This window comes from Myxocyprinus asiaticus, chromosome 3 (assembly GCF_019703515.2).
Source record: "Myxocyprinus asiaticus isolate MX2 ecotype Aquarium Trade chromosome 3, UBuf_Myxa_2, whole genome shotgun sequence".
NCBI classification, from domain to species: domain Eukaryota; kingdom Metazoa; phylum Chordata; class Actinopteri; order Cypriniformes; family Catostomidae; genus Myxocyprinus; species Myxocyprinus asiaticus.
In genome coordinates this window covers 41,101,964-41,115,744 of record NC_059346.1, presented here as the reverse complement: position 1 = coordinate 41,115,744, position 13,781 = coordinate 41,101,964, and the positions used below count along the sequence as shown (strand labels likewise).

At 36.6% G+C, this 13,781-nt stretch overlaps 1 long non-coding RNA gene across 2 annotated transcripts in view; it reads left to right on the top strand.

Moving 5' to 3' along the window:
• Positions 1–748: 748 nt before the first annotated feature.
• The window catches only part of LOC127428946 (uncharacterized), a 51,579-nt gene continuing 38,546 nt past the window's right edge, over positions 749–13,781 (top strand). Inside the window, exon 1 of one of the 2 annotated variants that reach the window (XR_007895209.1) lies at positions 749–3,031. This is a non-coding gene — a long non-coding RNA (uncharacterized LOC127428946). Of the gene's footprint in view, positions 3,032–4,748; positions 5,082–13,781 lie in introns of those variants that run through there. The other variant, XR_007895208.1, reaches the window with a different exon arrangement.

Here is a 13,781-nt window from a genome sequence, read left to right as displayed (position 1 = left end):
TGTTTAAAACCCATCAAAAGTATTTTTAATTCATGTTTGATTAATTATTATCAGCGATAAGCCACTGTTGTTCCGGATAAATTGGCGACAATAATTGCAAATTAGCAGTCGCATATTTGTATTGCCAACATTTATATTTTTCTCTGGATTTTATGAAATCCATAAAAATATTAGAAACATCTCAAAGACGTTTTATTCGATAAAATGATTAATACCCCTAATAAAAAAATAGGTAGGCCTATGGAGGACACGTGAAGGTAATTTTGTCCATCATCAAGTCTATTTGGTAACTTTGAAGTTATTTCATGAAGCTGAAATTGACATTATTTAAACTATATTGATGGCCATAGCGCGCATTAATACATTACATTGTTATATGATTGACAAACGGTTATTACAGTGTAATAAACAATTTGAAGATAATAACTGCACCATTTAATGTTGCCGTGCAAAATGACTATTGCAGTATAGCATATCTTTCAAACGCACTTCAGCAGTATTTAGTCCGTAATGGTTTTTATTTTATTTATTTTGTCCCGAAAATACGTCTATGAAATATCTTGTTATTAACCATAACATTGTCTTATTTACTCAGAGCTCTGACTTAATCATAACCACTCTGAGGAAGAAAAAGGGCTATATATATATATATATATATATATATATATATATATATATATATATATATATATATATATATATATATATATATATATAACAATAAAATCATTCATATCTTTGCAGTTCATATACTGTATTTATAGGTGTGTAATTCCCGTCAACTAGACAATACTGTGGATATATTTTTACAACAAGAGCGACAATAGTTGTAAATAATAAAAAATTGAGGCTGACAAAAGTATCACGGTTCCACGTAACAAAGATATACATCATACCCCAAACATTTTGGATAAATATTTGGTGAAATCTCATCGTGTTATTATGTTGGATTGCGATTAGGTTGGATTTTATTTCCCCAAAAGGAAGAAGAAGAAGAAAAAAGACTGAAGGGTCTACGAAATGAACGCAAACATCTCAGATAGTTTTTAATGATCCGGTATTTATTGACTTTTATATTCATTTATTTATTTACATTTTCTGTCTGCTTATAATTGGCCACTGTAAGACCTCACGTTAAACAGCTGTAAATATTAAGTTTGCTTTTGAGAAAGCACATCCGTCGGTTTGTTTTGTTCGTAAATTTGAGGGTGGGAAAAAACATAATAATTATAATCATGGTGCTGGATTATTTTCAAATTATGGATGATGTTTTCACATTAAATTATTCTCGCTCTTGCCCATCTCACAGCAAGTCGCAATATTTGTTTCCTGCACCAGTTCTCCGCAGAGTATTACAGTTCACCGCTAGATGTCGCCACGTGTTACAAAATGCTTCAGGAAATATCACATTTCAAGTCTCACGTTGAGTGAATTTCCAGGGAATTCATAGCTGAGGCAATACTTCGAAACCGCTCGAAATGTCACACAGAATATACTTTTTAAGAAAATTTGTATCTTACACGTTTAAAGATATCAGGATTTAATCAGTTAGGTTTCATGTCGTAATACACACAAAATAAAAAGATAAGATAGCCTCGTAAATTGTATAGCCTATTTGTAAAACAAAAAAAATCACTGTCATTCCTAAATTTAACAAATCTTTATGAATATTTTTGTGTATGCACTGCACGTTCACCAGAGCTAAACAATTTGAATTAAAACATCTATCTATCTATCTTTCTATCTATCTATCTATATATCTATCTATCTATCTATCTATCTATCTATCTATCTATCTATCTATCTATCTGTCTTTCTGTCTATCTGTCTATCTGTCTATCTATCTTTCTGTCTATCTGTCTATCTGTCTGTCTATCTATCTATCTATCTATCTATCTATCTATCTATCTATCTATCTATCTATCACACTTTTAACAACACTGAAGAACAGGCTTCTCCATATATTTTATCATTGTATTTATCGCAGTGATATTTCTGATTATAAGAAATACATTACATGTATCATTTTCATCTTGGAACGAGCGTTGTCATGATTGTAGGTTTAGAGCAAAACAATGGGTATAAATACTGGTCACAATAAATAAAATGCTGTAGGACGTTTTATCCAACGAAAGCTAGTCGTTTTAAGACTGAGTGAATACAAACATCGTACAAAAGCTCACGAGACGTCTGTCATCCGTTGGGCTTATTGACAGTCTTAAAGTAATTATCATTCTTTCAAGTAGGCTGAGGGTTTATCATGAATGCTTGAAAATCTGTTCAAAAATACCAAAATAGCCGATATAGTGATTTAGGCCTAACTTAAGTTTAACCTTCTAAGTCTTCAAGACGCATAAACGGCAAAATAGTTTAAATGCGTTGAATCTATTTAATGTCAACAATCGCGAAAATAACAATTTATGTTTCAATGTTTAAATTTCGTTTATATAAAACTTTCGATTATACTATTATTCAAGTCAACAGGGTGAGACTTTGCCTCCGTTCACAGTTTAGTACAAAGCTGTGGGAATGTTTGAATGTCTAAAAAAGGTTTTAAATATGCAGACGTATGATAATCGCGGTCCTGCTGAGTCTCTAACAGGCGCAGCCCATCACACACACGCGTGCCGCATAACTTCAGAGTTCGGACCGCAAGAAGTCGCCAAGATGAGGACATACAGAGTCCATGTAAGTCCAATTTCTCTCTTTAGAAAAAGAGATATTGCCAGCCATTTGAAGTTGAAGGCGGACAACATGCGAGCATAGGACAGCACGTGTTTGACCCATTGGGAGTAAATCTTTACGCGTGCCCATCTGACCACTTCTACTGGGTGCCTGATCAGCTGAGCAAAAGGTTCACAAGATGAAGATCAGACGCTTTACGAGTAGGAGGGAGCGATGCTGATGTTTGCGCAAAAGAAAGTTGTGGAACAGAGTCGTTTTATCCCATGTGAGCGCAATTAGCCTATATTAATAGGAAAACGGATAAATATTTTTTTCTTTTCTAATGAGCCTAATGGTGACTTTAGAGGTAAGTTTTAAGGTCAATGATGTTTGTGTAAATGGCAAGTTAGAAGCTTTCGTGTGACAGCTCATTTATAAAGAATATTTCTCTTGATTTTAAGTTGGTTTTTCAGACTACCACAAATAAAGACAATAGGTAGGCTTTATCAGATCATGTTAATATTTAGAGTTATTATGTATCAATTGGGAAAAGGCTGAAGACGATTGATTCATCAAAACGGACATATATAGCGTTAACACTGCAAGTGAAAGCTGCAACATTTAAATTTAGCTAATTTTAGTTAGTATTGACAACTAACAAATTGTATGCATTTCACTATTTTTATTTATACAATTATTTTTAAAATAACTTTAGCCTGTATAAGAGCTTTCAACCGACTATTTCTGAATGTGAGATGTTTTAAATTAATGATATGCTAACGACACACAACGCTTATTTTCCCTTTTGTCTGAGACGTTCAAATCTCTTTGTGCGCTCATAATGCTTTTGAATACGTGCAGTGCTTTTTATAGCATTTATATCAAATAACGGATCTTAACGAAAGAATAATAAAAAATAAAAAAAATCCGTCTGAAGTCCTAGCCTTCTCTAATCGTTCAAACGTAACAATAAAAGAGACAATACTATATAAAATCCGCTCCCCGAAGAGTCAAGCCTTTGCCAAATAAAAGGTTATATCGACAACGTATCCACCGTGAATGCAAACAAAATTCAAATATACCTCTTAAATATGCATCAGTATTAAAAACAATACACACGCAAGGACCAACTGCGGTGAAGATGTAAGAATGGAGGAGCAGACGTCTCATTATGCATGATGGGCGATTTCCCTGGCAAACAGTCTCCGCTTCTTGACTGCACAGGGTCCAGTATTCACGATAAAGAGAGGTGCTTCCTTTTAATATAAAAAAACCAGCAACTTACATATTCTTCCCGAAAAGAAACGAACGTGCACGAAGCCGATGAGGAGAAATTACTCCGACCTCAGAAAGAAAGGCTATGTTGGGGGGATTTGCATATTTGATGCGCTAATTTCCCTGATGTATTTAAATATGGCTGCACGTAACCGATAGGCTTGCTACGTCATTGGACGTGACCTCGTTGAAAATCTAAACGTGAATTCGGTTTAGTAAAAAACAGAGGTGTGAGAAATAATTAAGAATTACAAAGGAACGATCATTTGTAATATTATTTGAAAAAAAAAAAAGAAGTAAAATCTGAACTTGAGCAATAAAAAAATATTAATAATAATAATAATAATAATAATAATAAATAGATGTTATTATAGGCCTATACTGTACATTTATGGCGTGAGGGAAAGTGGTAAAGCCTTGTGTGTAGCCTATGTAAGGCCCTTTTTGTGCCTGGGTGTGTGCGCTCATACGGTTAAAGTTTAAAATATATAATGTATTTATTTTTCCATGGGCCGTATAGGTTACATATTAGTTAATAATGTCCTCTAAGTGTCAGAGATGGCCAGTGGGTTCTGTCAGTTAAACAGGCTGGGAAGAAGCGCTCGGAGCAAATTCATTACCGCAGTCAATCCGTAACCTGGTCTGGGAACTCGGTGATAGTCCACGCCAATAGAGGAACAATGCCTCCTCAGTTCAAGTCCAACAAAAGACCTGGCGAACTTGTTTGAATTTCAGAGCACGTCCTTTCTTTCACATAGAAGACTGCCCCCTCCCGAACACCCTTCATGAAGAAAGAAAAGGGGGGAGAAAAAAAACATGCCGACCATCTATGCTCAACAGTGCACTTTTCTATTTGGTGCTACAGACAAATAGGTTATGGGAAACTTCTCAACCCCTCCTTCCTCTCACCCCTCTCACTGGCTCTCCATTATACGGTAGCTGTCGTTCTCGTGGGCTTGGACTGTGCTTGTGCAAGAATCAGAGCCGCTGAGACACGCGTGATGAACTCAGTATTAGCGGCAATTTTAAACCGAAAGTGTCCCGTGTACGCCGGCTTGTTGTCGAGAGAGCTCTTTACCTACAACAGGAGCTGCATCTGATCTCTTCGACTTCGGCGTAAATTCAAAAAAGGCTTTGCTCAAGTGAGTACATCTGGAGACATTTCTTATATCCTTTATGAGAGATAATATGACTGTAGTGCTACAAGTAACGTTGACAAGGGCAATTTCATTTAATGAATAAATTGTACTTTTGAGTTGTTACATTTCCAGGTATAATGTAATGTTATGTAGCCCTATAATATAATGTATGGTCTCATGCAACGATAGTTTATGTAGTAGGTTTAAAGTTGCAATTATCATCATACTAAATTGGGGATTTAACGTTGCATTTTTGCCACAGCCAACTTGTCATCTCTTGTTTATCTGTAATGTGCTGCCTAGACAGAGTGATTCTGATTACAGGTCCTAGGCTACATCAATAACACTCTTTATCTTCTAACAAGCAATTGTAATTTTGTGTTTGATACTATGAACTGTCTGAGACATAACATGAGCCCATTACTTCTAATTTAATCACTGTAATGAATTAAACCTCAATACTATTCTGCACGCGACACTTACACTCTTAGATTTGGAAGTTACATCGTTCATTGTTTCTTATTTCAAGAAAGGTCAACAACTTTTACATAGAAATGTTCTTCAATTTAATACATGTTCATTTTCATAATATTTGCTTCATACTATATGTTTTGTGATGTGAGTTAATCACATGTAACTCTCTAAGAGTTCAATGTTTTTACTCTCTGATTTATTGGTTTTATACACTGTGCATTGAGTTTGCTATTAGGTAGGCCAATGTTTTTATTCTTCTAACTATATTCCATTTTGGCAGTAAGAGAGCCCTCTTATAAAGACCTGAATAACCCTAATGTAAAACTTAGGGCTAACTTAGGGCCCAAGGGCTAAGCTTTCCACATTTAAGCTATTGTTTTTCTTTTTTGTACAGGACACTTCTGAACAGTTGCACTGAGTGTGTTCCCACTGGGCCAATGATTCGAAACTTGACATTGTTCACCCAATTCAGTCCGAAAACCATCATGTCAGATTGCTCACTATATTATTTCAGCAAGAAATAGAGCCATGCAAGACAAGAGTGCATTAAAAAAAAAAAAAAAAAAAAAAAAAGTGCATTATTTTTGCATGCTATATGGGCCTACAGCAGTACACCCTCTGTGCTGACATCTATTCAGTTGACTATATTGTGACAACTTGTCTCAGCCTATATGCAATCAGCAATACAGCGTGAAAATGAAGACACATTTTATAAGACAAGTGATAAAGATAATTTTATTGAGCATGTTTTTCAGCTTCACAACATCTTGATGGCCACCTTATACACATGCACACACAGAGAAAGAGAGAGAGAAAGAGAGAGAGAGAGAGAGAGAGAGAGAGTTGGACTGTAAGTGTCACATTCTGAAATCCACACAGATGCTGGAAGCTCAGCATCATGTTTTGATTGATAGGTTGGTTATCCATACTGCACTCGTTTACAGTTCTCATGGAGCTGAAAGTATGCATAAGGTATGTCAATGTGAAAATGGAGATTCTGAAGCCTAATGGTCAGAATATTGGCCATATGCAAGCAACAGAAATCACCTCCATATTCTACTGTAGATCAACTAAGACTGGCTCTGCTTTGCTAAACATACCTTGCTTGTTGTCAATGCAAGTGATCTCAAGAATCCTCTCGTCGTTGACGAACAGTTTCCAATGCATTTTCATGTAGCCTATTCATTCATTGCTACAATAAAATCCCACTGAGCGAGGACGATTGATTGGCATTGCCTCTTAAATATTTCCATCAAGTATGCTCGTCGTTGTTGCCACAAGAAAAAACATTAAGCATTTTGCAACAGTGCGTGAGGATTACAGCTTTAACCTGCCAAAGGGATGCAAACACACTATGGAGATTTCTAATTACATCATCATCACAATCATCAGTGCCTTACACTCCCTTGGTCCAAGACCTTTGACCCTTTCTGGCTGGTCCATATTTTGGTACTGGAAGCCCGTCCCCCTGCTTATCCCCTCCGCCCCCCCACCCTCCCCCCAATCCTCGAGATGTGGCCCTGTTCCCTCTCTCAGACCGCTGGCAGCAGCAACACAGTCCTCCTCTTGTCTCTCTTATAGCATCTCTCGGGGATCTGTGGCATGAGCGATCTCATCCGTACACAGACAACCTGCCACCAATTGGCCAAAAATATGAGAGAGATCTCTCTGTTCAGTGCCAAAATGAACGCAATGTTATTTCCGTGTACACTTTTTTCCTCTGGAATCGGATTTTTCCTTTGTATAATCTCGCTGCTGGTTCCGTGGGATATCTATCGCTACTGCCACGATTTAATAGAGCCAAAGGAGCCTTTTGTGAGATTGGGAGGTAATTTGCAATGCAAATGACGGCCTGTGCGAGGATGACTGCTTCTTATTCGACAGGCTCCCTCACTTCAACTCTCATATTGTTTGAACGTTAAGTGCTCCGATGTCAAATGGATTACAGCTTCTGTTTTGATTCTCATTACCAAATGAAGAAATTGTCTTTTTTGTTTTGCAACTTTTGATAACTACAAATGAAGTGGAATGACTTGACAATTGAAAAGTTTCGTGCCAATTTTATTCTGTTTTAGCAACTTCTCCACTTGGATTTATGCTCCGGGGATTACTGTTGTGGAATTGGAAGCAAGTTGTTATCTTTGGTTATCTAGCTGTATGAGTGTGTTGGGCTTCATAAAGCTAGATAACCGAAAGTAAAAACTGCCTCCTGGCTCATCGAACTCTGAATGCTTAATTACAAGAAGATTCTCCAATTCTTTATTCTTTAAAAAAAAATGTTTTATATATTAAAAATTATATGTCCAGAACTCTGAGTAAAACACACTGTCAAACAAGAATTTAGGTTTTATTTGTATTTTTTTAGGTTCATTTTATTATATTGTTGTAGAAAGAATGAACACGGTTCGAGTTTATCTTGCACGTGCAAAAAATGCCCACATTAAATCTAACAAAAAGGTGACCTGCATTTTTTTTTTCCCTAGAGAAAGTATTGTTTTAGGGAAAAGGATAAATTAATAGCCAAGTAGAGTTTAAATGTACGACTTTTCAGAAATAAGTCAAGTTTGTATGATTTCACCAAATTACTGAAAACTGACATGTGAAGAGAGAGGACCCACGTGCGAACTATTTATTTCAGCTCGGTCGCCTTTCGCCAGGAAACGGCGCTGGCATCCCAAACAGAAATAATTAGGACATATAGAGAGAGCTGACAAAAATGAAAAGGGGTGGGCACATGGGGAGCAAGGGGGTCGGTCCTCCTTAATTGATTCTGCTAAACGGAGCGCAGTAGATGTGAACGTCTGGACGCTCCCATTCCCACGCTCGAGGGCAAGTGCCAATGCCACGGCCCTCTCCAGAATATGACAGACAGCGCCGGTGGGGTGGGGGGGCTGAGGGGCGACATGGGTCATGAAAAGATGTCAAGTGCACCCAACTCATCTGCATCCCTTTAGAAAGTGGCAACCATTCCCAGCCTCAGCAGACGCGGGCCCCAAAGCAAGAACAGTAGCCCAACGGCTGTGAATATCTCACAAGCATGATATACACTGCTTGTGTTTGTTAATGTGGGAAGGCGTGCGTATGTAAAAGAAGTGCATGCAGTATAAAGGTTGTGTATTGTGGTTGATGTTTTCAAGCATAGCTTTACTGCAGGTCTTAGACTGTGTTTAAAAGATGACATCACCACCATTGTCCTCTCTCTTGTATTTGAACTTGAGCAGTGTGAGATTTGTTTTTCATCTGGCTTAACGCCCTCTCATTATAACGTCTTTATTCTTTGTAACAGGGTTTTAATATACTCTATTTTGACATTTTGAATTTATTCCACATATTTGTAGACTGAATTGGATTTTTTTACAACACAGAGTAGTTGTAGACTTTAATAGATATTTTAAAGGCCTAACACAAAACAGAGCAATAATTTAGTCAGTGAAGATAAGCAGATATCCTGGCTTAAACCATGCTGTTAGCATTGTCTAACAATTTCAAGGAACCTGTAAGTTAGAGACTTAACACTTTAACATTTTACACATTGGAACTGTAATTTCATTACATGTTGGTCTAGCAATGAAATATCCCATAGCTATAAATGCATTTTAAAATGGCTTGTATTAGTCAATTACAATTGTAAAATATGTATATTAACAAAAAATCTATTATTCTTAATCTTATACATTTTTAATAATGGGGCTACTGACCTGCATAATACATTTAGTAATTAGAAGAGGGAACAACAGTCATAGCTTTGTATACACGCCACACAAACTGAAGTAGTTTTTAATCCTAGGCTCTTATTTGTGAATACCTACAATGACGGGACCTTACGTAGCTCATAAGAAAAACTGAGAACATGATATTGACAGACACTGGGTAGCCAGAAACCACTGGCAAAAGAAATTGTCACCTTGCCTTTTATTTCTTGATTATTTCTTGATTATTGTTTTAAAATCTCCAGACAAGACACCAATGGTGTGTTAAAAGCAGGTTAAAAGCTTAAACAATGCATCCTTTTTTATATTCTTGTCATGTTATGCTAACCTGACATCTCTGACTCGTGATAGATCCCTATATATGAACTCTTTCTAGTGTCTATTTTATTTTATTTTTTTCTGGTTGTTCAGAACATTTGTAGCATCATCTAAAACATGAAACCCTGCATTGTTTTAGCCTACCAATCAAGCACATCATAATTTCTTTTAAGATAATGTTAGATACCCCCTCTTTTTATCTGTGTAACGCTTGATTTGTATGCACCAGGGTTTGACAGTCAATCTAAATGTCCGCATTGCAATTTAATATGTACTGTTGAAAGGCTGAATGTATCAAATCAGTTTTGAGATCACTCTTTTCATAACAGCTATTCCATATGCTTTGAGTGATAGAAATGGGTCATGTTTTTCAAGAATATCAACAACTGTATGGAGAAGACAGTACTGCATACTATAAGCTTGTGCTGTACCACCTAAGAATTCAACTTTATTTTATTTTTTTATTTTTTTTGTGAGGATTTTCTCCTGCTAGATTAAATCATTTAAAAAAATATGATTTCTCGTGGTTGCTGTTTTGGATGTTTTAGTGAAAATGAGCAATAATACGTCTGCACTTGATCACATAGCGTCTAGTAAATATTTAGCATGTATTACATTGTTTAGGACCTAGATTAGGATGGAATCCTTGGTTCCTTTTGAATATTAATTTTGATGTGGTAGGCTGACCACTTGCAGCTCTGCGAATGGACCGTTTGCTTTTGTGTCTTAGACAGTGCAGGTATATTGCTGTCTTGTTATTGGCTGAATAGTATAACCATGGCGACCATGGCAGCTTATCAGTATTCATTGGGTAAGCAATCTTCATATTTTTGACTACTCCATTTCCTCTGCCTGCTCACAGACGCAATCCTTTCACAGTGCATCTTCACAGTTGTCTTCAATACAGGGCTTACTGAAGTGTTAGCATTTGGCCAACTGTCACGGTTTGTCATCTCTGTTTATTTATCTTAAGAGGTTTTGTTTTCCTCTAGTTTAAAAAAGACTTGGTCATAGGGTGCTTTACCTGTTTAGTATTCAACTTTTTTCCTCAGCTAAATGCTTGTGATTGTTATGTTATGATTGCCACCTGGAAATGTATGTGCAAACTTAAAATAGCATTTTTAACCTGCTCTACTCACAACATTTAAGACCAAATTTACTTAACTTTAATTTTTCAAACTGTGTGTGAGGATGTAGATGCATGTTTTAGTCGTTTAGATGTTCACCCAAGAATGAGATTTTAGGAATAGTTCACCCCAAAATGAAAATTTTTCATCATTTACTCACCCTCATGTTGTTCCAAACTTGTATGACTTTCTTTCTTCTGTGGAACACAAAAAGAGACGTTAGGCAGAACGTTGCTCCCAGTCACCATTCACCTTCATTGTATGGAAAAAGATGCAATGACAGTGAATGGTGACTGAGACTAACATTCTGCTTAACATCTCCGTTTTTGTTCCATGGAAGAAAGGAAGCAATACAGGTTTGGAATGACATGAGGGTGAGTAAATGATGACAGAATTGTTCCTTTTTGGGGTGAACTATAACAGGGCACCAACCCTTTGTGTGCTAGATCCAGGTACTATTTTGGCTTGATTCTTAAAGTGATGTTTTGGTAATAGTCTATACATGCATCATATTGATAAAAAATTATTTGGAAGGCTATAACTTGCCTTAAAAGGGTATTAATAGGACAAGTGCAGCATCTCTACACTTTCTCAACAACAGCTTACTGATTTCAGATCTAGAAGCTGAATCAATTCTATATTCACTAAGCTTTCATGTTTGTGTAAGTTTACATCCTGCAAACTAATGGAATAAAGTGCTTTGAAATGTGCTGAGATGTTAAACAAGCAGATACATGTTGGCTCAGAGTATCCTGTAGACACACCCCTTCTCGACCAGGTCACATGTACAGTGTCATTCCCATTGGTTGGAGTCGCTGTGGCAACAGGGGCTGATGTCACATGCGTATGATGGCAGTGTGAAAAGCAGGACAGGTTTTATACACATATTTTATGCGTGTGTTTGTGTGTATTAATAAGTGGAAGAATTTCTGTCCATGAATATACTGTACCCCTTAGTAACATTTAGTCTGTCTAGATTTCCATGTCATGATCAGAATATATCATATAGTCAGCTAACCAACTTGCACATACTTTTAAATGTTAACAAATCATCTCACAAATAGAAAATGTTCTAATTTCACTGTTGTACTCATCATTTAGTAGTAGGTACTTCAAAATCAGATAATTATGAGCAAGTTTTTTAAAAATCTTTTTTAATGTAATTATTTAATGGCTGAATTATTGATTTTATTTCTTGCAAAAAAAAAAAATAAAAATAAATAAATAAATAAATTTGTTTTGGTCCAAAATCTGTCGAAGTGTATTATACTTAATCAGTAATACATTAGCTTGCAGCTTGCAATGCATTGTACATCAGCTTGCAGTGTGTGTAATTGTTAATATGCTGTTGCTGTAATAAAAAAGTACATTATTATCATATCATAAATAATATGAATTTTACTCTATATGCCAGAAGCAGCCTGTTTAATAAGAGTGCTGTGGGACTGTATGCATTAGTATTGTGTTGTATTGTTATACTGCAGCGGATTGGCTGCGGCTGAGTATCTCTGTTGCCTGCTGAATTTAGATTATGCAAATTCTCAGAGCTATAAATAAGTCAATATAACTGTCTCAAACACGCCTCAAACAGAAGAGCCTAAATAATACACACCATGCCAATAAGAAGGGTGACTATATTAATAAAAAATAAAAAAGAATAGCAATCAAAGTTTAGAATTGCTCTTTACGAATAACAAAATCTATTTAGGTTCTCTATACTGTATATTTATGCTGTATGTTTTATCATAATTTATTTGTTTTTACTAATAAAAAAGTATAAGAAGTAATATGTTGTGAGATACTTAACCAGAAATATTTCTTTAATAATGCAGTTCAAATATAGCAGGTTTGTTTGCTGATAAACCATTAGCACCGTTACCCTAATGATTAGTGCTGATGAAATCAGTAGAACTAGGGTTGTACCACCCAGTTTCTTAGGAAATAGGAGCAGAGGTTCTTTTCGTGCCTAGGTTGCAAGCAAAAGACAGCATTTGTCACATGTGCCAGTAATGTTTCATACCTACATTTGAATCCCTCACTTCTATGCAAATTTAATGCATGCATGCGGACACATGCATATATGCGGATGCTCCAGACTCTCTGCTTAATATCCTTATTAGTGACATGGGAATTAAAAATGTATCATGCAGGAAGGGATGGCGAAGAGTGCCCCACAATCTGCCCTGAATCGCATTACAGACTGTGGGTAGGGAGGAGGTGGGCTGGGCTCCGTCAGCGCAGTAGCATTTCCTTCAAGGTGCCACCATCTTAAAGAATTTAGCAGTGGTGAGCATGCGAAAAGGATAGACCTAAAATGTCCGCTGGCACGCGCTTGATTATGAGCCCACTTCGCATGTTCCAATAAGGCGCCGCCGCATTCACATAATCATGCTCTGCAATTATGAAATTAGCTAGCGTCACTGGCAATGTGCATGTCAAGTAAGCTATTTGCATGCATAAACCCACCCCACTATTGTCAGTTACATATGCGAATTGCTTGTGGCAAGCCTTGCACTTATCCGGCACAACACATGTGCAATATTCCAACACAGCATGGAATCCTCTGCATTTCATCCAATTTGCGTTCCTCTTTAGCCGTGTACGATTCATTTACTACATTTAATCCATTTTGACATGTTTTAATCTGATTGTGTCCAGTGTGGTCATATTGAATTTCCATCACTATTTTCATTACCAGATTGCAATTAATGTGAAATTATACCCAACATGTGCTTTTTTTTTAAATGTATTTATTTTACAATAATTATAGTTTAATACGCTGAAAATACACTAAAATGCCTTTTTGACAAATTACATGGAGATGCTGCTGCTGTAACATTTGCCCGGCAGTGTTGTCACTGGTTGGTTGCTGTCTTTAGAACAAGGAGTCACTCAGAGGAATTGCTATTCCTCACTCGGGCTCCACTCCGTTCCAATGTCTTAATTATTTCAAAGGTGATTGGCTGGAATGGAACTCGCTGAATGACACTTCCATTTGCATTACCTTTCATCTCTGTGCATCCTCTTGGCACCGCAGAGGCAGGGGTGCTAGAAATTACTCTTAATGCTTAGCT